Genomic DNA, 26082 nt, shown 5'->3' on the forward strand with positions numbered 1-26082 from the left:
CTGGGAGAGCAGAGACAGGGGGATCCCTGGAGCTTGCTATGAACATACAATTTGGTAGAACCAAAGGCTTCTCAAAACAGAAGGGGACAGTCAGTCATTGAGGAAGAGACGTGACTTCAGGCTAGAGGTTTTATAGTCAGTCACATTGTAACATAAGAGTACACACCCAGAGGAGTATAGTACACACACACACACACACACACACACACACACACACACACACACACAGGTGCTGGTTAAGTCTGGGTTTTGTACATGTCAGCATTGCACCTATAAAGCAAGTGTGTGCTAATGTCTATGCACTTTGATCCGTTCTCTGCCAACCATGAAGAACCTTGATTCTGGGCAAGGATCACCAGTGTTCAGCATCATTTGTGTTCTCAGGAAGAAGAGCTAGGCTACCTGTCATGGTCATTACATCTCAGCTAGTTCAAGCTGCTAGAGCTCTTCGTATCATCCATCCTGTCTCCCAAATACAGCACAAGCCAGAGCAAGTTAGGAGGAACGAACAGCATCTGCCCCCCACCCCTCACCGCCCACCCCACCCTACCCGACCTGGTCTGGCCTGTCGCCTCTTCTTTTGAAAAGAACCAAGGAGACTGTGCTGTCTTCCCCAGTTTTCTAAGTTTTAGTTTGAAAATTGAATTCGGGAGCTTGTCAAGTCTGACAGCTGAGCTTTAAAATTCAGTTCAAAGACAATCTGCTTGTACTTTATAAAATCCGTCCTCTGACTTCAGAGCAGTGGGATTTTTTTCAAAATCTTCACTGTGGGGAAAGGAAAACTTAAGTTTTCCTTCTTTCCAATTAAGCTTGATTCTGTATAAAGACCATCACATTTTTTCCGGACTTAGTACACCAACTCTTTTCCCCTGAACTACTGTTTTCAGCAAACAGGACTGGGCCCTTCATTTCAGAAACCGAGGGCTGAGGCTTTTGTGTAATGAACCCCCATTTCATCAGCCAATGCCGAGAATGAAAATAGAGACACACAAGATTAATCACAAAGCGACACTGTTCAGGTGACAGGATTTGTGACACTTCATGTCTTAAAAATAATAATAAGCAAAACCTATGAAAGAAGAAGTCACGCCTGGCAACAGAGCCCTCCACTTCCGGTGTATTGAGAGGTAGGATCATCAATGCTCAAAGGGATAGGTCAAAACCCTAAACATGGCAGGAGACCAAGGGTAAAACCCCTGATTCGATGACAGACGCCAAAGGCCCGCTGCTGCCCGGGAAATTACACGGTGAAATTCATTTCTGACATTTCATTCACACAAGAATAACAGGACCCTCAAGTTAAACAGTGACATTCAGAAAGGAAACACCTCCGCGGGTGACACTTCTTGCATAGTTCAGCCTCCAGGGCATACACTCCAACTTGAATTTCATACCACAGCTCAGGTGTGTGTGGGAGAAGGGCTGCGCAGGGGAGGGGGGAGCGCAGGGAGAGGGCAGAGGGACTTTGAGCCAGAGAGAGGGAGAGAGCTGAGAGCTAAGCAGAGGGAGGAGGGGGTAAGGGTGACAGTTCCTTCATCCCAAAGGACTTGAGTCTTCACTTCAGAGAATTTTTTTTTAGTGACATTTGAACGATGCTGCAGTCTCCCATTCATTTGGTTTCTGGTTGCCCTTTAAATGTAATATTCCAACTGAGAGGTCAAGCTGGTGTGTGGGGTGGGGTTTCATGAAAAGGATCCAAGCCAGACAGTTCTGAGCGTCAAGAAGCTCCTGTCTAAAGCTGGAAGCCTGCAAAAATTAACCATTTACCACCCAGGCCCCGGAACCTGAGCACCACTGTGACTTTCTAACTGTTCCATTCTGAGGGTTTGCTGAAGAAAACCTCAAAAGGAAACAGTGCTATGTTTTCAGAAATTCCCTCCCCCTCCCCCTCTCCCTCCCCCTTCCCTCTCTGTGTGTGTCCTACAAACCCATTTCTACACCAATAGGGAGATGTTGTTTTCCGTGGTGGCCAGAATTGAGAATCAGACCCCCTGGAATTGGAGTTACCCCTGGTTGAGGGCCACCCTGTGGGAACTAGGAATTGAACCCTTATCCTCTGAAAGAGCAGCCAGTGCTCTTAACTGCTTAGCCATTGCTCCGGCCCCTAGAAATAATCTTGTGGCCAGGTGTGGTGGAGCACACCTTTAATCCCAGAGGCAGATGGATTTCTGAGTTCGAGGCCAGCCTGGTCTACAGAGTGAGTTCCAGGACAGGCCAGGAAGAAAGAAAGAAAGAAAGAAAGAAAGAAAGAAAGAAAGAAAGAAAGAAAGAAAGAAAGAAAGAAAGAAAGAAAGGGGAGGGGAGGGGAGGGGAGGGGAGGGGAGGGGAGGGGAGGGGAGGGAAGGGAAGGGAAGGGAAGAAAGAAAGAAAGAAAGAAAGAAAGAAAGAAAGAAAGAAAGAAAGAAAGAAAGAAAGAAAGAAAGAAAGAATCTTGTTTGATGATTGGGAATCAAAGAACAATAGGGTCCCCGTTCATTCTCCTAGACAGCTCTTACGAGTCACCTGCTAATTTCCATTACTTTGCCTTCATTTCATCATGACCTTTAATTATTACTTTTTATTAAGACAAACTTCTAAATTTGTTTCAAAATGCTCTCAATGTGTTTTTTTAATTAAGGATCACTAATATACTATATAGGAAATCATGTCCTAAGAGCTAGGGATATTGCTATACTTCCCAGCATAGGCCCTAAGTTCTGCCTTAACACTGAAGACAGTAAGACATAAAGGAAGAGAGGAAGGAAAGGACAGAGGAGGAAGGGGGCAATGAAAGAAGGAAATTAGTTCCTAAATGTCAAAAGCAACAGGACAGAATTTTTACACACACTCACACACACTCACACACACACACATACACACACACACACACACACACACACTCTCTCACACACACACTCACACACATACACACTCACACACACACACATACTCACACACACATACACTCACACACACACACACTCACACACACACACATACTCTCACACACACACACACACACACTCACACACACACACATACTCTCACACACACACACACACACACCTCCAAAAACCTTCCTACTATTTTGTTCTTCCTTAGACAGCACAGCTGCCTGCCATTCCAGGTGATTCTGAACACCCCAGCCTTCCCTTAACTGAACACATCCGTAACGATTTCACAAAAGTGATTAAAAACTGTATCTTATGAGCTGCTGTTCTTCTCCCAAGCCATCAGACTACAGAGATTGAATTTCCTCCAGTGAGTCTCAGCAACACAAGAACAGGATATTTAATTTGTTTAAGTTTCTAGAGCAATTTACCAGAGACAAAAATAAAATACCACGGCTTTTTGCTGGCATCTTAAATGAAAAAAAAAAGGAAAGGAAAGGAAAGACAAGCAAACCAGTCTTGGAAAGACAGTGAGCCCCATGAGATCCCAGACATGAATCCTTGTCTGTGTGCTCACATATTTTTATGACTTTGTTCACTAAAGAAGAGCTTAACATATTCCAAGCCATGCACTTCGTGAAGAAGCTTCCAACAAAACAGGTCTTTTTATGAGGCAGACCCCCTGGTCTCCCAACAGCTAAACTCACTCAAGCAACAGTCTGGAGTCTGACCTCAGTAATGAAATGACTCTGCTGACCGGTTCATGTTAATTTGAGCAACATTTCTCCTGCTTAAATGAATGAAGTTCCAAGCTCAGAACCAGTCCTGAGATTAAGAATTCATAAAGAAGACTTATGGAGACTTCGTGTAAATCTTGAAATGCAAAGAGTTTTGTTGGGGGGAAAGAAGCTATCTCTAGTTGTTGGCTTAGACATTGTACACGTTCAAAACACTGAGGTAGTCAAGAGACAGGTTTCAAATATGGGAAGTCACTGTCTGTTGTTGTTTTGTTTTTCTCTTTTAAATTACATTTGGAAACCCTATCATTTTAAGAAACTTTCAATTTCTCTACTTTACAGAGAGAACATAGGTGATCCATTGGCCTATTGATTGACTTTGGCAGTAGAGCCCAGCAAATGTCCACACAGTTGGGAAAAGAGTTTCGAACAGAAAGCTCTCTTGTCTAGGGATTCTGCCTCCTTAGTTTGACCTCCAGCACAACTGACTGCTTAATAGTTAATAAGCACAAAAATCTTCCAGAAGACACTATCCATTTATAAAGTACCATCTGACAAAGACTGGAAAACAAGCCACCATCTATACCAAACCAATTTAGAATCCTTGGCAACAGAAAACTACCCTGGCTAACTTAAGTGGTGAAAGGCTTTGTCCAAGAGGCAAAGGAGAAGGTAAATAAAAGGCTGGAGATCTGACACAGAGAGGGTGGGGGACCAAGGAAACCTTAAGAAGATGAAGTTGACAGGAACAACTTGACCATTCATAGAGGCATTACTGCTGAAGGGAACAAGGCCGTTGTTTACATCTCAGCACAGAAATCTCAGAGGAGATAATGGAGTAGATTTAGATTAGGGTTTCCCAACCTAGAAAGAACTGAGCAACAGTAAGTACCACGTAATAGTCTGGAGGGCTATCTTTTGCAAAATAGAGGCTAGAGGCCAGAAGCACCCTCTCTAGTCAAGACAGTTCAGCACCGGGAAGCACTGGCTTATATTAAATAATAAAACCACCATGTCTTTGCTCAGTAGGGGCCAGGGAAGGTGATATAGAATCCGTGAGACAAAAGGAAATGGGCAAGTCTCCAAAGCAATGAAACTAAGTTATCATTGGCAAAAGGCAGGGAGAGCGATCTTCACTGTTCACCTCTACAAGGATAAGTGGAAACCAAAGAAGGCTGATTTCCAGTTCACAGGCTCAAGAGACAATAGGGGAAGGAAATTGTAAAGTGTTTGAAAACAGAATACAGAAAAAGTAGCCCAGGAAGATATCAGCCCTTCACCAAGCTGTGCTGATTGTCACCAGTGGGCTGGAAAAGCACAAGTCTAGTCAACTGGGTGTTTTCCTCCATATAGATTTATTTTTTAAATTCCAGCTCTCCATATTTCCCTATCTGGTTCTAAAACCTGCCAGAGCTTTTTGCAACTCTTAGTATCTATGGACTTGTGGTAATTGACATGGCTAATTTAAGGGAAACTGATTCCAAATCCCAGAGAACACCCAGTACAACTCTGTATTAATTAGCTGGCTAACTCTGTTGATTCCAACATGGTGCTAATGAGTCTAAAGGCATGAATTCCATTCACATGCCATATGGGCTGGTTCAACAGCCAACCTAGAGCCCCACTCCAACCGAACAACTGTATATGGCTTCTGATGAGAGAGATGGGACAGGGAGAATCGAGTGTAGACATGCAGATAGGTCCACCCTTATACCCACATCTCTCTGACACACCCTGCTTGATGCCCGAGGTCTGCAGAGCCCAACTCACACCCATCCAAGCACTTTCCAAACACTTAAAAATACAGTCCTATGTCTTCCCCCCTCCTTCCTATAGCTCATGCCTACTCCTAGGACCCTCCTGTACTGCAATTCCTTTTCCTCCTTCTCATTAATATTTCTTTAAAAATTGGAGTGCAGAAATTCATCTTCAATCTGCCTGACTCTAAATTCCCTGATCCTGTCATCAGCGGCAAGACTGGGCCTGACTCTTCTCCCATGATTATTTCTGACAGCTCCAGAGAAATCACTTAATATTCATTTCAGCCTCCCTTTACAGACAGTCTTAAAAATCAATTTCAAAATTTTTCTTCTTGATCCTGTCATTTAGCACAGAAATCATCCAAACTGATTACTTGGGACATCCTCGCCTCTCTCCCTTCTCCCTCTGGGATATCAGCTTCACTTTGGGTCTCTGGTCTGGTAGGCTTTTCGCTGGTTTTCATTTTTCAGGGTGGTTGTTTGTTTGTTTGTTTGTTTTGACTAAGAAACACAATGTAAAATGAAAGATGAATTTGTCGAACAACTTTCAGTTATTCCTTTGAAAAAGCGATTTAAAAAAAAATAAGCAAAACGCTTGGGCTAAGAGAAAAGTCAGATTCAAAGGAGGAGGAAAAAGATGTAAAACAGCAACTGCACTGTGTCTTCAAGGAGTGACTGTGAAGCCACCAGTTTCAGCCCTAAAATGTAGCCACAGCATTGCTGTTGTGTTTGGTAATAGGAAGGAGAAGTTAGAATAGCCATTCGCCATAAGATGCTGTAAGCTGTTTGGGAGGGGGAGGCAGGGAAGAAATGTCTGAAGGATGTAGAGGGAAGAGCAGCCAGTACATGGGAAACTCTTTGTCTGTAAAGCCAGTGGTGAACTGTCTGCAGAGCCCGGCTCACTGGGATGGTCCCCGACTCTCTCCCTCACTATTGTTTTTCTTTTTGCAGTTGTCTGTTTTAAATTCTCCTAAGTATCATTATTGTAATTAAGGTACCAGGGAGATCAAAATCCACCTGGGGCAACCAAGAGGGGCGGGCAGAGAACATAACCCCATGGGATGCATCCAAAGCGCTTCATCCTCCTGTCCCTGTTTTTTTCTCGATAGTGAGCAGAGGATGTCTTTGAAAGGTTACTACAAACATGACCCCGGAGGGCTCTGGACCATGCAAGACAGCCTTCCAGCTTGATGACTGGAACCGTTGTTTGCTGTAAGAATCACGTTGTCAGACACGCAGCTTGTCATTTATGTGACCACAGCATCCTGATGGGCCTCCTTCCATCGTGACCAGTTTACTTAAGAAAGAAAACACTACTAAGAGGACAAGAGACAAGGCCATTGGCATAAACTACAAAGTAGAAACAACTGGGTCTTTCCTTAGAGAATCGGAATGTAAAATCTCATTCTTTCCAGGACCATGGAACCTCAAACTTCAGCGCTTCACAGTACGACCTCAGGAATTAAACATCAAAATGTGAGCCTGGACCTTAAATCACTCTGAGGAGAATACAAACTATAGAGACCTATCCAGACCACAGCAAATGTCACCAAGAGGACTTTGAAATGGTACAATACAACTTGGGATAACATGACCTGTTTCTTTTCTGCCTGCCATACGTGTGGCCTTCCTGTGCAGAGCAATTGTCCTCCTAGTGTCACCAGGAGACTACTTACACTAACCACAGTGGTATGATGCCACGTTTCAGAGCCCACTTGCAGAAAATGAACCCATAACTACATTGGACTAAAATGACATCATTGGTAAACAAGAGATGAGATACTGTTGATTATTTTGATGACTCTGGTATGGCTCTTTGTTGGGTATCAATAATGCATTGTGCTCCATCTGCAACACAGAGTTAGATACTGCTCCTAGCAGGGTATTTAGTCTACATGGACATGCAGGCAACCAAGAGATGCTGTGAGAGCAAAAAGCAAAACCAGGAGCTGTTCAGTTGTTTAGCCTATCAGCCTTTGCACTCTCCTCCTTGGAAACGGTGCTGGCAGCTAGAAGAATCTACATCACAGTTCTCCAGAAAGTTCTGCAAGACTTTCAGCAAGGGTGATAGAAGAACACCCAGACTTCAAAATCAGGTTGTGTCTCACTATACCAAAGCTCCATCTATTACAGGAAGGAATTTACTTGTAAATTCTTACAAATAGCATTAGCATTCTTAATGCATTCCTAATTGGATTAGAATTATAAACACAGTAAACAGCCAGGGACAGAAATCTGAGCTACCTATATAATTAACACTTGTCCCTAGGCTAATAGACTGCACTGACCAAGAAACAGGACCCCCAAATTAGATGCTGTACCCTTAATCTAATGAGGACACACTCCCAGCTTGGAGGTCTTCAGCTCAGATTTCTTTAGGACACTTGAGTATTTGTACAAAACCATCTTTGATTCTAGGAAATTAGTGTCGTTAGAGCTCAAAATGGATTTAGGCAGCATTTTCATTGGCAGGCAACTTCAGAGATCACCACCTAATAAAATCTCCTTCCATAGTCTGGAGGCACCACACAGACACACCCCATTAGCTCATGTAGCAGATCCTCTATGGGAGGTGGTTGCTTCTGGTGGCTGACTGTGTTGCTCAGTTTGCATGGTGTTGGATCCCTTGCAATGCTTAACATCTACTGGTGAATGCTGGAAGTTCTGTTGTGTAGATGAAATGGGGTAAGAAAAGAGAAGAGAGCAGAACTTTAGTCTAGTCATTCCTGCTCTTTCAAAGGTCTTGGTTCCCAATCCTTCCCATTTTAGATACTTGATCTAACTCTGTCCTTCTCTACCGTACCTCCTCCAGCTTATACTCTGAATTCAGAAGAATGATCATGCAAAAAAACAATCCAAAATGCTTGTAATCAATTCCTTGCAAACTACCTCTTCCTTGCCGGAAAGGTGCCCACACATTGGCCTACACAAAAGCACTCCAGAATGCGTTTGGACTGCACAGTGGCCTCTCCGATTCCCCTCTACCTTATCAACAACTCCAAAGGTAACTCTCTTGAGCTATTTGTGGAAAGCTCTTTTGTTTTAACAGGAGTGATTGTGATGGAACGAAGAGAAGATATTTCATACATCCTCTTTGCCATCCACGGTCTTCTATTGTCTCTACAGGCAGGCAAGACCAAAGGATACAAGGCCAAAGAATATATCAGTAGACTAACATTTAATTTACTGAAGCCCAATAGAAGAGAGAGAAATGCACTGATTTTCTAACTGTTCCATACATATCAGTGCCAAGCGGCTTAGCGGCTTGCCCTGATGTCAGGGATATTTCCTCCTCTTGTACCAAGTGTTCAGCCAACACCAGATCCTGAGCAGGACCCCCTACAGAGAACCCTGTTCTGACAACTGCTCCCTTTGCCCTTTTACAAAACACAAACCTGAAAGTTGACCATCACCTACCCTGTTAGCAACCACAAACATTTTTCATTCCAACAAAGAAATAGCATTCTAAAACCTTAAAGACTTTTACATATGTAGCTAGATGTTGCGTTTTAAATACTCCCATCTCTTTTTCATCTTCTGGTGACTTTCTGTGTGCGTAATGTTACCTGCAGGTGGGGGGTGGGAGGAGACCAAGAAAAGAAAAAAGACTTTCCCCACACTTCCAGTGAACAGCCAGTAAAAGCTTAAAGAAAACACAGGGGAAATTCTATGTAAATTGCCTGCCTGTTCTTAGAATTTAGCCCAACATGATTCAATTTCACACTAAACACACTAAACACAGCAGAGATATAGGAGACAAAAGGGGAGAGATGAATTGTTCGATGTATGTTCTAAAACAAAATAACGTCATTCTTTTCAGAGCAGATTCTTGTCAACTTCTCCTCCTCTGCAGATAAATAAGAAGCATTTTAAAATAACTAGTCACCATAAATTTTGATGTTGCAAAGTAAAGCCCCCCAAATGGTCTGTGCTGCTTCAAGAATGAAAAGCTTCCAGTGCCTTTATTCTGGACACAGCGTTGCACCCTAGAAAACACATAAAGCTTTAAAGCCACACCAGGATCTGGACGCGATTCTATATTTTACTTTAGGAGACCCACTTTAAATGCTCTCTTGGAAATACAATGTCAAACAAGTAACCTTATAAATACATTTTAATAGTAAAAACTTGTTAGTGGACTATGTTTAGAGTCACTTGTGAAAATTATTGGAGTTTTAAGCTAGGGGCAAATTTAAAACACCAGTTTCATGGTGGGGTTTTTTTTTTCCGCTAAAACATAAATACAGTACGCATATTAAATACCTATAAAAAAAAGACAATGGGCTACCATAAAATGTAAATGAATGTTAAAATGTATTGTATTAAATGCTTCATTTTCGGATCCCAGGAATCATAATCAGAGATTGCAGAGCCCCTTTATTCAAGCCTAAAGAAAACTGAAGGAAGTTAAAAAAGAAAAAAAAAATTTTTTTTTTGAGACAGCTGTGCCCTCTGGAGGTGGCATTTGGGAATTAAATAAATCTGTCTTCAACCAGTAACAATGACTTTTCCAAAGAACTGGACATGTATTGGAAACGTACAGAAGGCTTAGAAGGTTTCATTTGTGGTCCTTTCTTTGTATTAAACCAACTTTCAGTGAGTACTCATTTAGAATTTCAATTTAGACCTGTTCACATGGGTGCCCAACATTCTGGGGAGGAATGTTCAGATCTGAAAGACAGTCATCAGGGACTTGGCTGGATGTTATAAAGAGAAAGAGCCGTGCTCCCAAATCCAGTGCCTCCCAGCCTGCCCTGCTGGACTACAGGGAGAAGCTGCCCAGTAGCTTCCTGCTCTCTACCCCACTTCCTGCTTCTCACCCAGCTTCCCACTTCCCATCCCACCTCCTGGCATTTCTAGAGAGAGCTTGACCAGCCAGGCCAGCAAATGAATCTGCATTGTCTTTTCAGAAGAATCCCTACCTCTTATCTTCAGTTTGTCTATACATATTTGCTTTTCAAGTAACAGCAGGTACATGTCTCCACCAGTAGACTACGTTATTCCAGTGGGAAGCATATGAGAAAATAAGTACACCTTTGTTGGAGTTTTTGAGATAGAAATTAATAAAGTTAGCTTTATGTATTTAGAATTTCAATAAGACAGGAGAGGGAAAACTGAAGGAGATAATTGTGGGAGGAGGATCGAAAGAAACAATCCCCCAGAATTGTCCTCACTTGATGCTAGAAAAGAACAAAGCACAGAGAGAGGGATGACATCTTAATTGTGCTTGCTGGGATGTGAGTGAATGCTGTTTGTGGCATCTTGAAATGAAGCAGAGAAAGGAAAAGAATTGAGTAATGCCAGTGTGCGGAGAGGGAGTGTAATTACTATCAGTCGGAGCGGAGGGGAGCAAGCCCAAATACCAGTGGGATGTGGCTCTTGCAGCTGTGTCTGCAGGTGGGACTGAGTAGGAGGAGGTTGTGAGGGAAGGAGGCAGTGTTCTTCTGGCTGCACCTGCATCTTGATTCTGATTCCCAAGGTTGGCCCAAAGGCATCTCCTCCTCCTCCTCCTCCTCCTCCTCCTCCTCCTCCTCCTCCTCCTCCTCCTCCTCCTCCTCTTCCTCCTCTTCCTCCTCCAGGAAACAAACTCCACTGAATAAATAGCAGAGTTACCAGCGTCCTACTACCAGGCTCTAGTTCCAGCTTAGGGAGGTAGCCTGAAGTATGGATTCTTAATTCAAGGTCACTAGCCCTTTGCACCTTTCTCTCAAAGTGCCTCTATCCTGGGCTCCTTAAAGAGGCCCAGAAGCAAAGACATTTCAAAGAAGACTACTTTGAGCCCATGGACATTACAGGTGACCTCCTGTTCCCACCAAGAGGACATGCTCAACTTCCCCAAATATGAAACCAAGCATTTAAGGAACATCGGTGGTCAGGACAGGGACGTAACAAGCTATGTCAGGCTGCCCTTCCTTGCCCAGATCACTTCATCTGTCTTCATCAGAAGCCTACTCATGAGTCTTCTGAGACTGCTGCACCTGTGTTCCAGCACCTCAGAGGGCACTGGCAGAGAGCCTCACTGCCCACCATCACACACTGCCTGGATCTTGGACCCAACCATTTCAGAATGACCAGTCCCCTAGGTAGGACAGAACCAAGGACACAGCTGTGTGATCTTGGATGGGTAATAAGATCTAGGATGCAGCCATGGGATACTAGTTACCTGCTGTGAGCCTTGGGCTTCTCGTTATGGAAACTGATGACACTAATATCAAAGCCAGAGCTACCAGTCATGATCATAGGCTCATCAGCTCGTTCATTCATTCATTCATTCATTCATTCTTCATTCAGCAAACAAGCCTATATATTCCAGGCTCTATGGAGGCACTGGAAGAACTCTACTCAAAGCTGCCCTCTAGGACCTCAGCTCCAGAAGACTTAACTGAAAGGATGACCTAGGCCTTTCATCTGTAAGACTTCCTAGCCCAGCTTCTAGCACATACAGTGCCTTTGGGAAACATTGCTGCTGCTTAAAATTAAAGGTTAGCATCCCCATCTGTTCTGTCTTCTTCTTGCAGATGAGAGATTGCCAAGTCCCAGAGCCAGGCAAAAACCTTGTTTGATGAACAAAGGATGCGACTGAAGCTCCTTAGAGGATGGAAGAGAGGAGGAGGGGGAAGGCTCTGTGCCCCAGTGAGACAAACAACCCTGGGACCGATCACCAGCCTGTGGCTACCTTCACAGAAACTCCTGGTTATCTGGAAGGTAGCCTTCCTTCAGGAAAGGACATCATATATTTGAGAGACTGACCAATCCCAAGAAAAAGGGAGCTTCTTTTAGCCAGAAGGTGTGGATCTGCTCAGGGGTCACCTTTCCCCCATGACTAACCTTCCCACTAACACCTTCTGTAGGCATCCTGGAGTTAGCCACTGTCACCCCATTTGAGGCAGTGTTTTCAGAGGCAATTAAAAAAAAAAACCTTTTCGTCAGAGTTCTCCATCAAAAATCTGATCTGAGATGGTCATTTACACTACTGCTTTGCAAACGGCAGCTCTTGGGCAAATGGAAATGTTCCTCTTGACTAGCTAAATTTTTGCAGTGTTCAGCTCCTCAAAATAAAGATGGGGTCTCTATCATTTTTCTACCTACTACAAACAAGACTTTTTTTAAAATGCATTTTAGAAAGATTCATTGGACTTCCATTGTTACAGAATAAATCATCACCAATTTTGTAGCTAAATCTGTTCATATTTATTATCTCATGGTGTGCATGCTGTAGGCACAGAACCCTGAACTCCTCTTGAGATGCACGACAGGCATCCTTCTCTGGAGGCTCTACTGTGAAGAGATGCTCTTCCAAGCTCCCTCTGGCCATGAGCAGAATTCCCTTCCTGTGGGCACAAGACAGAAGTCCTGCTGTTTTGCTATCTGTTGGTCAAGGATCACACACAGCTCCTGGAGGCCACTCTCTGGTTTACTATACTTCACAATAAGGCCCCTTTCTATTGGTCCTCTCATTCTTCCAAACTTGTCTAAAACTCTTCTGATTACATAATAGTCTTGCTGGTCAGTTCTCAGTCTCTAATGAGGAACAAAGCCATGGGCACAATAGCTTATCATATTCACAGGGAAAGGGATTATAGTCTGAGTTGCTGTAACAAAATGCTGTACACTGGGTGATTTCACAAATATTTCTTCCAGTTCCAGAGGCTGGAAAGCCAACGATTAAGGTGACAAGTGACGCAGGTCCCGCTGATGACCTCTCCTAGGTTGGCAGAGTCACACCCTCATTCCCATCCCTCATTCTCACAAGGCAGCAGGAAAGACCACCATCCACCCTTAACACAGTACCACTGAGGATTAGAGCTTGATCATTTACACTTTGGGAAATTAAGATGTCCATCCCATAGCAACAGAACATACAAGGGAGAGGGAGTCTTGCAAGTCACCTTAGATTTCTGTAGAATTTACTTGTAAAGAAAATAACAAGAACATTTAAAGCTCACATAATATACTCGCTGCGGACATGAGGTTTCTAGCTTACAAACTCATGTTGAAAGGCCACATGGATCCATGACTGGGAGAACCTCTCTCTCCCTATCAGCTCTTTAGACTTTAAAATGGCCCTGTTGCCCCTATTCACCTCTGTGCAAATGGGAATTTAAGTCATCATAGGGATTCAGAGAATTAAAGCCATTACCGAGTGCCCGGGGTACAGAAGGCCACTGTCATCACCCCGTGGAGCCTTTGATGTGGCACTGAGACAGCAATTAAAACGGAGAGGTCAGGAGAACATACCTGTGGCCAGAAAACAGCTCTGACCCCTTACCTTGGACTGCTCATCAGGACCTAGTTTCTGAATATCCATTTTCCATCCTTTCTGCAATTAAAATAACAAGATTTTCTCCAAGATCTTTATAATACTGGGAGATAAAATGGAGCACCCCAGTTAGGCTAGAGAGATGGCCCAACATGTAAAGTGCTGGCCATCCAAGAGCTAAGTTTGATCATGTTAAAAATCTGGGCGCAGTGGTACACGCCTGTAATCCCAATGCTACCCAGCTAGAAACAGAAGAGACTTCCTAGGACTTACTGGCAAGCCAGCCTACCAGAATTGACAATCTCGGAGTTCTATTAAGAAACTGTGTTTCAAAAAGTAAAGTGGAGTGTCACTGAGGGAGACTTCTGATGACAATTTCTAGCTTACACACACACATACACACACACACACACACAGAGATACATACACACACATGCACACACACACTCATGCCCACATGCATACACAGGTGCACACACATGTGTTCACACCACAATCAATGCACTATGCAAATGACAAGAGGAAAGGGATCAGGAAACCTACAGTCAGCTTAGACAAGCTGTTTCTCGTGGTATAGACAACATACCTAGCACAATGTGGGGATCCATGGGGCTTACAGATGCCCATGAAGCACAGCATCTGGACTTAAGCATATACTGTCAAATTAGTAAGACAGTGCTTTCACCCAGTGGACAGTTTAAACCTCTGACAGGACTGTGTCACAAGAGTCCTGTGTTCAAGAGTCCTACTCATAAACTCCTACCCAGAGCCTGGGAGCTTGCGGCCTCATGAGGTGGTCCAGTCAGGCAATTGGAGCCGCTGATTCTGCTAAGGTACCACGCTTCGGGTGCTCGGCCTAAGGTGTTTGCCAAAACAGACCAACATGCAATGGTATGAAGAGGGCCAGAGATAGACAGTCAGAAGCACCAATGGCTCCATTCTCTTCTGCTGGTCAAAGGAAAAATCAGGTCAGATGGTCCTAAGAGGGCCTGTTGGCATAGAAAGGAATAAGATCTGTTGCTGTCACAGACTGCTGAGTTGCTCAAGGCTGAAAGCAACAGACAGGCTGTTCTACAGTTCTAGGGGGCAGAGTTTTACATCAGTTCGCCTGGGCACCAACAAGGTTTCAATGGGGCCATGCAATTTCCATGAACTTGAAAGCAGATCCATTTTTTTTTCTTGCCCTTTCAAACAGCTAAAGAAAACCTGCATCCCTTGGCTCATGGATTCGTGGAGCTCAACCTCTACAGGCACTATCAGGGCTGTTTCTCTGACTTTACACCTCTCTCTTTAAAAATGCTATTTGTGATTGTACTGGGCCCCATCTTGACATCCTAGGGCACTTTTTTTCCCCCACTAAGTTCTACCAATGGCCCTTTTGCCAGTAAGATAAATTCCTAGTGTAAGGGATTAGAATATGAGCATTTCAAGGATCCATTTTTCTTCCTAACAGGAGTGTCTATCTGAGTTAGATACCAGTGAGCAACCCACCCTCCACTGAAAGCCCACTTACTCTACCAACATGTTAAAGATTAGAACTATCTGCATCAACATAGCTTTGTTTATGTTTTCATAAGAAAAAAGATGCTGGGCTGTAGAAATGGTCATCATCAGAAGGAGCTCCTAAATGCCAGTGGTCAGGTACCATTTAATAACATGAGAACAGAACCTATATTTCAATGGTATTCGTACTTCTTTTTTAACCATAGTGTTTGCAAACAGCTGTGATTATTGCTAACACCTATATTCCCCTGACCCACTTTCTAACTAGTCTCTAAATTGACTTGATTCCTCCTATTTTTATTGACAGTTCAGTGACAGGTACAAATTATTCCACTGTTTCCTATGGCAACCAAAGCACCTCGAAAGAAAAAAAAATAAAGATTAAAATGAGAGGAGGAAGGGTTAGGAGGAGAGAAGAAAGAGGAAGAAGAAGAGGAGAAAGAGGAGGAAGGGGAAGGAGGACGTTGGCATCAATAAGTCATTGTACAAGTGAAGTTGAGTGCTAACTGGGTAGGTTTTTAGGAAAGACCCATTTTCAATAAGGACCCTTCAGTCAGCCAGTCAGGAAGGAAGCCTCCTGTGAGAAGTGAGAAGCCCCGTCTCTTGCAGGAAGCAAGGGTTCAAAGTTTTCAGAACCTTCTCCTCGCCCTTCTTCACGCATCTCTCCGATTTGGATCATCTCCTTTGTTTTTCGTCTCCTCCTGCTCTTCCCCGTTCTGAACACATTAGTTACTATGGAAACATTGGTGTGAATGTCAGAAGGCTCAGCTCAGAAATGCTTCATAAAGTCAATTTATAGAATGGTCTGACATTTATATCATGTTTGGGAAATTGAAAGAATTTGTGAGTTTCGTGACTATGGACGGGGGTGAGTGGTAAACATTGTAATATATCTGGTTTTTAAATTTTTGTTTTCTATGCTCTGGGAAAACATCCAGTTTTGTGTTTTAGAGGAAGAATAGAAACAAAAACAGGACTCTCATTTGGGATTTGAGATTAGATTCATTTCCCTCAGTTCAGAAAGAAATTCTACTTATAAGTTTATGAAACACATTAGAATCCCTTGTATCAAAATAAATGCTTTTTGAAAAACTTCTGGCTGGCTTAATTTTTCTATCTTTAGCTAGACATTAAGATAGATGGTATTACCCGTAATAATATTCACAGAGCATCAGAGTCCAAATGCCAATGGCCATGTTATAAAAATCCTTACTTACCAAGATGATTTTGAGTCAGTGTTACTCTCCAGAATAAAGATAGTCACTGAGAATTTTAGCCCCCCACTTACTGTGTACCAGGGCCCTTTCTAAGGACTTTGTATGTATGGATTCATGTGACCCATTCCAAACATGAATCATAGAAGTTATTCTGCCACATTCATTTTATACACATGAGAAGCAGAGGGGACCACAGTAACACATCCACATAAAGTGGAGAAAATAAGATTCACACCAAAGCAGTCTACAGCAGAGCCCATACACTTAACCACAGTATACAGTGAGACAGCCGTATTCTAGACAAAAATAAAATAGCGTTAGTATGAGATCCACATAAAGAGCTTTGAGTTGTCCATGCTGGACTGCAGATACCATAGTCCCAGTATTGTCTCTCTGAAGACAGTCCCAGAAGACTGACCACTCTGCATCTGTGGATGCCGTGGGCTCCCTGGGACTACTGTGGAATTGTGAGAACAGTTTAGAGCAGTGGTTCTCAACTTGTGGGTTGGGAGCCCTTTGGGGGAAGGATCAAATGACCTTTTCATGGAAGTCTCATATCAGATATCTTGCATATCAGATATTTACATTACAATTCATAACAGTAGCAGAATTACAGTTATGAAATAGCAACAAAATAATTTTATGGTTGACGGTCACCATAGCGTGAGGAACTGGATTAAAGGGCCACAGCATTAGGAAGGCTGAGAACCGCTAGTTTGGGGGTTAAATGTGCCTTTAGGTTGAGAGGTTCTTCTTAACTTTTCACCTACAATATAGAAATATGTGTTAGACAATGAACAGGAAACTAGAAGAGCTAAAAGATATTGAATTTTACTGTCATCCACTAGAATTTATGTACAAAGAGAATCTGCAAGGCAGTATTTACCTTTACCATACAGTGTCTCCCATTTCCTCCCAGATTCATCCTTGTTTTGTTCTGTTGCATCGTCACATCCTGCATGTGACCCACTGGGACCCCAAGATCAACCAGACACTCCAGAACCAAAACCAATCAGTGTCTTATCCCGCTGACCTCTGGCTTAAAAATGGGCACGTGACTCCATCAGAGCCAATGAGCCCACCAGATCTTCTGGTGGGAAGGTTCAATCAGGAAGAAGATAGAAAACTTCAAAGTGGTATAAGCACCTATAGCTATCTCAGCCACCACAAAAGAGTACCTGGAGATTGCAGAGGCTGCTGGTCAAGGATGGAGAGCTTAGAGCCAAAAAGCACAGGAAAGATTAAGGGAAAGCCAGGCAAATGTCATCCCAGAAGCATGAACACATGTGCTTAACCCTTCTGCTAAGTTTATAAATTCTTAAGCCAATAAGTCACTCTCCTCCCTCCTCTTTCTTCCCTCCTCCACACTGGCTTACAGTAAAGTAAAAAGGCCAAGTAGACAGGGCATGAAACAAATGGTGCATTTTTTTTTAAGCAGACACTACACTTTGTTCATCTTATTACTAAACAAAAAAGCCCCTATCTGTGGCTGCAAAATCCACACATCTCACAACTGTAACTCATTCAGTAACAAAATGTGACTTAATACTTACCCAAGACTAGCCAAAGTATTGACTTAGCCCATATAATGCCCATGTTACTGTTTTGCTGCAGAACTATCATTATATGTGATTATAAGGTGCTACGCAGACTCGATCATGAACTGATATGCTTTATAATGTAAATAAACTCTTACTAAATAAGAAAATCTAAACTCCAAAGACACATCCAAAAGTTTTAGATAAAACTTTAGACTTCTCTTAACATTTGTGGTGGTTTGAATAAGCTTGGCCCATAGGGAATGGTACAATTAGGAGGTGTAGCCTTATTAGAGGAAGTATGTCAAGTATGTCACCATGGCTGTGCTTTGGAGGTGTCCTCCTATGCTCAGGCTCTACCCATTGTGGAAGAGAGCTTCCTCCAAGCTGCCTGAGGATTCCAGACTCTTCTGGTTGCCTTTGGATCCAGATGTAGAACTCTCGGCTGCTCTGCCAGCATCTTGTGTGCCTGGATGCTGCCATGCTTTCCACCATGATGATAATGGACTGAACCTCTGAAACTGTAAGCCAGCTCCAATTAAATGTTTTCATTTATAAGAGTTGTTCTAGTCATGGTGTCTTTTCATAGTGATGCAAACCCTAACTAAGACAACATAAGCTGAATAATTGAGTTGGTGAATAAAATCGTAGTCTCTCAACTGAATGGATTCTAAGTTAGCTAATGACACTGCTGTAAAGCACGAGATGAAAGCATCTGTCATTCCAAAGGGATACTGAAGGTAACATTCCGCTCTGGTATCAGACAACAGGCATACACTGAATCCAGTATCAGTTTGATAAACATGAAGAGTGAAGATCTGCAAGTCTGGAACAGAAGCAACAGGGACAAAGGGCACTAAAGGAAACATCACAGAAGAGCTTCAGGAACAAAGAATGTAGAAGAAAATTTTCTGCTGCCTTACTCTACAGCCAGACAGTTCACATCCACTGACAAGAGATGTAAAGGATGAAAAATAAGTTCGGGAATTACGACGCTATCTGTCTTGAAACCTGCTTTTTATGTCCACTGTGAATGTATTCTTAAACCTTCCTTCCTGGGTTAGTTCTCATACTTTATACACATGCACACACACACACACACACACACACACACACACACACACACACACACACACACATCTATTTCTATCCTATCTTTATCTCTGTCTCTGTCTCCAAATTTTTAAAACAGCCTATCTCTACCTCTACCTCTACCTCTACCTCTACCTCTACCTCTACCTCTACCTACCTCTATCCAGATACAGATATAGTTATATCTTAGTGATATGAGAACGATTACAGGAAAGAAGTTGAATATTACCCCAAAGTAGCAAATCTTAGGGTCATGAGATCTCTTTTCTTCTTTCTGTCACTGAAACAGTAGTTAGTCCATGACACATACATTTATATGTACTTTATTGATGATTGTATGGACCACCTCATTCTTATATTTATACCACCAGACAATGCTGGCCCACTGCCAGATGAAGGAGAAAAACTAGAGGAATTTAGCTGACCGAGGAGATGGCCCCATTGATACAGAAAGATTCTCTGAAGGTTTCCCAGCAGTCACGGGAAAAATACTTTTAATTCAGTTATCTCTGAAATGCCTTCCAGATCTGTTCTTATATGATTTTTCTTCCTACAAAGGCATGGTGCTGCACGCACTTGATTACAGCACTCAGAAGGCAAAAGCATTTGGGTCTGTACGCATTTTGAAAACAGCCTGTTCTACACGGTGAGTTTTAGGCCTGTTAGGGCTATGTGATGAGATTTTATTTCAAAATAATACTAAGGTGCAAAGGTGCAAGAGAACTGTATGGAAATTAGTCAAGGCACTGGCAGTCAGAGGATGTGCTAACGTCTAAACTAGAAGAGGACTCTAGAAATTTGAAGATTGGGTGTATATGAATGTAATATATATGATCATCATCTCTTTCATATATATGAAAATCACACATCAACTATCCTACTTCAGCTAAGAAATGGGAAAGACTGGAAAAATCACCCAGATCAAAATGGTCCACATTCTAGAGTGAGAAATGTTGTCTCCACACCTCCAGCATCCAAAGTGTTGGCTGTAAGACCCAGCATGCTGCTCAACTGTTCTCTCTCCACATTGCTCAAAGCCAACCCATCTCCCCACAAGAACAGTCAACTCCCTTTCCTGCTTCTTCCATACACTTCTTTGTATGTCGTTGCTAAATTAATTTTCCTTAAGGAAAAGCTTTCAAACCCTCTGTGCCAAAAGCATCAGCATGTCCGAGCAGCCTTCTGCAGCATGTCACTAACTTCAGTGGGGTCACAGGGCACCTTCCTGTTTAGACTCCCCTCTCAAACCTGTCCTGCTCAATGTCTAGAGTACTGAACCTCCATCTCCCCTTTAAAATGCCACAATATCCAAACACTGGTCATAGCCCACTTCCTTCTGTATATGATACCCAGAGGTGACCACAATATATTTTTCACTACTGTATAGAGGCAAAAAACATCTCATTGTGTTTTTTTTAAAGTTTTTAACTTAATTACAATATTTCTTCTTTCCCTTTCATCCCACCAACACCTCCTATACACCCTGCCTGCTCTCTTTCAAATTCATGGTCTCTTTTTTTTTCCACTAATTGCTATAAGAGGTATATATGTATTGTACACACATGAACACACACACACACACACACACACATACACACACGCTTCTAAATTCTCTTTGAAACAGAGACCACTAGAAAAAAAATGCAGAATTGTGGAACCCAGTTCCAATGCATCAAACTATACAACACTCCCATGTCTAAGGTCTGGGAACACTACTGAAGAAGGGGCAGAAAGGTTGTAAGAGCCAGAGAATCACTGAGTTTGCTGTGAGATTGTGTCTCCTAGTGACATTAGAAACTACACCACTAACGTCTCATTATCTTTTTAAGTACAATGTAACATGGAGAAGATAAACATGGCCATTTTAAAGTATAATTCAACATAGTTAAGCATATCCAAGTATGATTCAACCATCACCATTATTGAATCCCAGAACTGTATCATCATCAAAATATAGAAACCCAAACCTGCTATAAACAAGCCATCATTTCTCCAGCCCCCTGTTGCCTGGAGACTGCCAGTATGCTCGGTGTCTGTGAACTCTGCCTGGATAGTTTGTGTAAATGGAAGCGTATGGTTCCAACTCATCTGTGTGTCTTTCTCTTAGCCTGGCACACATCCACGTGGAAACTTCTTTCCTCTGTGTGGTTGGATAAGAGCGCTTTATCTGAAGATGCTCTTTTGCTGATGAGCTTGTCTGCTGAGAGACATTGGGGGGTCAACTCTCAGTCACTGAGAACAGTGCTGCTTGGAGTATGATTTTGCACCGTTTCTCTCGATCCCTGCTTTTAGTTCTTGTGGGTATATGCTAGAAAGTGAATGGCTGGACTCTAAGGGCATTTATGCTTAACATACTGACACACTGACGAACTATTCTCTAAAGTTCTGTACCAGTTTACATCCCCGCTGGCAATGTGTGAGAGGCCATACCTCTTTATATCTTTGTCAATACCTGTTATTTCATTTTTCTGCACCTTCGATTATGGCTGTTTTGAAGTGTCCCCCAAATGGCTCGTTTGTTGAAGTTTGGCTCCCCAACTGGTGATCCTGAGAAGGGGCTGATGTGAGGGTACTGATTTCATCCATGGACTAGTCCACTGATGAAGCTGTGGATAACTGGACCATTAGGAGGTAGGACTAGTTGGAGGAAGTCGGTAAGTGGGGGGTGTATCTCTCAGGAATGGGAAGGATGTCTGATCCTTAGAGCTCCTCCTGCTTGCTGACTGTCCTATGGGGAACAGCTTTCCTGCTCTATGCCTTTTTGCCACGCTCTTCCTATCTTACCACAGTGCAACAATGGAGCCAAACTATTTTTTTTCCTCCTCTAAGGCTGTCTCAATCATGTACTCGATCACAGTTATAAAATGTGACTAGCTCAGTGGCTTCCTAGTGTGACTAGGAAGTGATATTTTATTTACCCAGGCTCTGATTTGCATTTGCCAACTGACTAACCATATGAATATGTTTGTGTGTGCATGTTAGACATTTGTGTATCATCTGGGGCAAAATGTTCTTTTCAGCCCTTTGCCCATTTTAACTGGACTGTTTGTCTCTTGTTGAGTTCTAAGGCTCCTTCATACATTCTGGGTATGAACTCCTCAATTACAAATACCTACCTCTATCTTTAGGTTATCTTTTCTCTCTCTTTGTAACATCTTTTCACATACATTTTTACCTTCGGCAGAGTCCAGATTATCACTTTCCGTTTGTGTCTTCAGTGTTGCATATTAAAAGAGGCGACATTGACAAAACCAAAATCAAGAAAACGTGTTCCTGTGTTTCCTGCTGCTAGAGGGTTGCAATTCAGCTTTAAAATTTTGATCTTTTGAGCTCTCGTTTTGAGCTCATTTTAGTATGACATAAAGCAAAGGTCTTTATTCCTTTGATGAGCATTTCTGCCTGTTTCATCTCTAGACAAAGACCATTCAGTGCTCCAGGAAAACTTGCCACAGATCCCTTGTCAAATGCATAGAAAGCCCCACTCTTTCCTAACATAGATTTCTGTGAACTCCAGACCCCGAGTGTGTCTAGCAGGTTACTCAGTGCCTACATGGCAACCAAAGAAAACATCCTAGTCATATTGCCGTAATTCTGCGAGAATCTGCTCCTCTAGGATTGGAAGCAAGGTGCTCCTTCTGCCTTTGCCCATCCACTTCTTGTCAACCAGATCTCTATATGACGAATCTGTCCTATTGTCTCAAGTTCCCTTTTCAGTCCTGCCCACACGACTGTGGTTTACCACCAACCTGTGCTTCGAAGATGGTTTCCTGAGCAGATTTATCTGCTTGGGACCATCCTTGCATTCTTCCACCATACTTCAGGGACCTCTTTTTAAAAAGACAAATCAAGTCACCTGTCTCTTTCTGCCTCTCTGCCCCCTACCATGCAGTGGTCATGGGGACACACATGGCTTTGCAGAACCTGATTTGGATCTCTCTAGCCTAGGTAAGTTAGAACAACTCAACCTTCAGGTCTTGCCCCAAATGACACATATCCAACTGACCCCAGACCAGCCCACAAATGAGCAAGCCCTGGCAAGCGAGCGAGCACACACACACACACACACACACACACACACACACACACACACACACACACACACACACACGAATGTGCATGTGGACAGAATGATTGCAGTCCAGTATCGCCTCCCATTGTTCTCCACTTTAATTACTGAGGCAGTATCTCTCACTGAGCCCAGAGCCTGCCAATTCAGCTACTCTAGCCAGCTAGCATTTCTCTACCTCCAATGTTGTAGAATTACAAGGGGCGGCCATGCCTGCCTAGCTTTTACATGGGTCCTAGGAGCATCAGTCTTCACACTTGTGTGCAAAGCACTTGATCCAGAAATCCACCTCCTCAGCCCCATGGTGTTTTGTTTTGTTTTATTTGCTTGCTGCTTTGATTTTTTTTAATAATTTCGTTCAAATAGTTAGGTGACAGCATACCCTAGTAAGAACAACTGTACTTCTAGCTGAATCTCCACTGGTGTAAAGTGACATTAACATGCTTCAAGGTGATGGACTCTACTTCCGAGTAGGATATGTAATTTTTTTATTGTTGTTGTTGCCCAGACTCTATTCTCAGCAGGTTGGTGTTGTTGTTTGGGGGGCATGGGGTGGTTGTTTTGGTTTGATTTGTTTGTTTATTTTTGTATTTTTGTTTTTTGTTCTGTTTTTCTTTTAATGAACCATTTGCTCTCAGACGAAGGATGTAAACAGTTGTAGAAATAGATCAGCTTCAAGGATCTAAACACATCCATAAAGAGACAATTGGAAGAGCCTGTTTCTTCACGTGACACAATCACTCATGAACTAGTTAACGGTCTGTTTTCCTTGCTTCAGCTGTTTGACTTGGTACATTCTTAGAAATTACATGGCATTGATAACTCCCTGGCACTGATAACCTGGTACCAAGTAAGCCATTGTTGTAACTGATATGAGCTGTGACATGAAATCCAGAGCCACTGCAATCATTTCTGATGGAAGGATTATGTTTCCAGTAAGACTCTTTATCTTGATTAGACACTAAATTACATGTAGCATGATAAACACATCTGGTACAACTGTAACCTTATAGCTTTGAAAGCAAGATACTCCTTCCACCCTTGCCCATTTATCTCTGGTCAACCAGATCTCTATATAATATCCTGAGTCTGTCTTCTTCTCTCAAGCTCCTTTTCCGTTCCTACTCACGTGGCCATGATCTTCTGTATTTTGTCTAAGTAGACCTGATGAGTATGTATCACTGAAGAAAATTCTACTAGGAAGCTAATATATATCCTTAAAAGAAAAAAAAATAATAGTGGCAAATAAGGATGATGAGAGACTGATATTGTGCTCGAAAACACAATAGAGGACCAAAGAAATGGCTCGGTAATTAAGAGCACTTGCTGGTGTGTTTATAAATAGATAAAGAGATATAAGATATGTTCTATGGGGTGTGGTGAGGTATGGGGGAAGGCAATGTCTCAGCAGGGCCATGCCAAGCCATTCCTTCCCCCTGAGGGAGCAGCCACATAACTGCATAGTATAGAATAGAGTTTATTCAGGGAATGGGGAGGGGAGTTAGGAGGGTAGCAGGGGCAGAGAAAGACAGAGAGAGGGAGAGAGTAGAGAAGTAGAGGCCAGCCATGGCAAGAGAGAAGCAAGCAGGAAGCAAGAATAAGAGAGGGAGGAGGGAACAAGCAGCCCATTTTATAGTGGGTCAGGCCTACCTGGCTGTTGCCAGGTAACTGTGGGGAGGAGCATACCTGGCTGTTGCTAGGTAACTGTGGGGTGTGGTTTAAGCAGAATGCTAACACTTGCTGCTCTTGCAGAGGCCCTGGGTTCAGTTCTCAGCACCCACATGGAAGCTCACAATTGTCTGTGACTACAGTTCCAGGGGATCAGATGCCTTCTGCGGATCCCCGGGAGCACCAGCACGCACAGGGCACACATACATACATGTAGGCACACACAGAATTTAACACTCATCTGAAGAGGGAATTCAATTGAGAAAGTGTCTCTATCCGATTAGTCTATGGTCAAGTCTCTGACACATTTTCTCGACTGGTAATTAATATAGGAGAATCCAGTCCACTGTGGCTTGTATCATCTCTGTGCTGGTGGACCTGAGTTATGTAAGAAAGATAGCTAGGGAAGCCAGAGAGAGCAAGCCCAGAAGCTTGTCTGACTTAGCATCCTTGTGACTATCCCATCAAATCTTTGGGGGATGTAGTAACATACTGTAGTTTGTACCACGCTCAAAGAATGTCATCAGAGCATTGCTATGAGGACATTGTTATGTAATGTTAGAACACGGTATTTAGGGTGATCTAAAGCTGGGCCAGGATGGGGGTCCCCCATATTTAGCCACAGTGCAAACTGTATTTTATTCCCTTTAAGAGGAGAGCTGCTGGTTTGTGCCAATATATCTGTATTTTAGACTTGATGAGCTTATGTTATTCTAGTGCTTATCACAAAGGAATGATTTACTGCTCATCAAATTAATTCATAATTAAAAATTAAGACAAAAGATTAGAAGTGAGCCTTCCAGATGGAGCGCCTCCCCTGAAGTAAGGCTAGGATAGTCTTATGTGCATACCACTAAGCCAGGGACAAGGTCTTAAAATATCTACCACTAATCCTAGGGAAAACCTGTACAAAGCAACTTCCCAGTTCTGGGATATCTTATAGGCATATTAATCATCTTCCCTAGCCAAGGAAACAGTGTTCTCCTTCCCTGGAAAGCCAGACCTGATGGGAAAAAGGAATGCCGGCCATATTTATAGATGGTAGCTTTACATGAAGAGTCTTGATAGCCTCTAACCAGGGGGGTGGACACAGTTCTCCTCATTCTGTAGTATACAGACAAGCACACATCAGCTAAGAGGGTGAAGTGGAACCCCTATTTGGAGCAACTCCTCCATGTGGCCCTCATGCCAGTCCCCAGTATTTCACTCCTGTGACACTTAAGATAAACTTCTTTTATTTTCTTTTTGCATCAATGTCAATAATTATGCTATTGAAAGAGGGCTCAATACCTGTGGCAATATTTAGATATCCAGATATTCTTTGGTATCATCTGGCAGATAAAAATTTGCTGTGCTCTTCATCTTTTTAAA

At 42.8% G+C, this 26082-nt stretch overlaps 1 long non-coding RNA gene across 1 annotated transcript; it reads left to right on the forward strand.

The window, feature by feature from the left end:
* The first annotated feature begins 1315 nt into the window (after positions 1-1315).
* Gm31822 lies at positions 1316-12079 on the forward strand. Its single transcript, XR_380678.2, has 3 exons — positions 1316-1404; positions 6477-8371; positions 11886-12079. It is a non-coding gene; the product is annotated as a predicted gene, 31822 (long non-coding RNA).
* Positions 12080-26082: the final 14003 nt, after the last annotated feature.

This window comes from Mus musculus, chromosome 10 (genome assembly GCF_000001635.26).
Source record: "Mus musculus strain C57BL/6J chromosome 10, GRCm38.p6 C57BL/6J".
NCBI classification, from domain to species: Eukaryota; Metazoa; Chordata; class Mammalia; order Rodentia; family Muridae; genus Mus; species Mus musculus.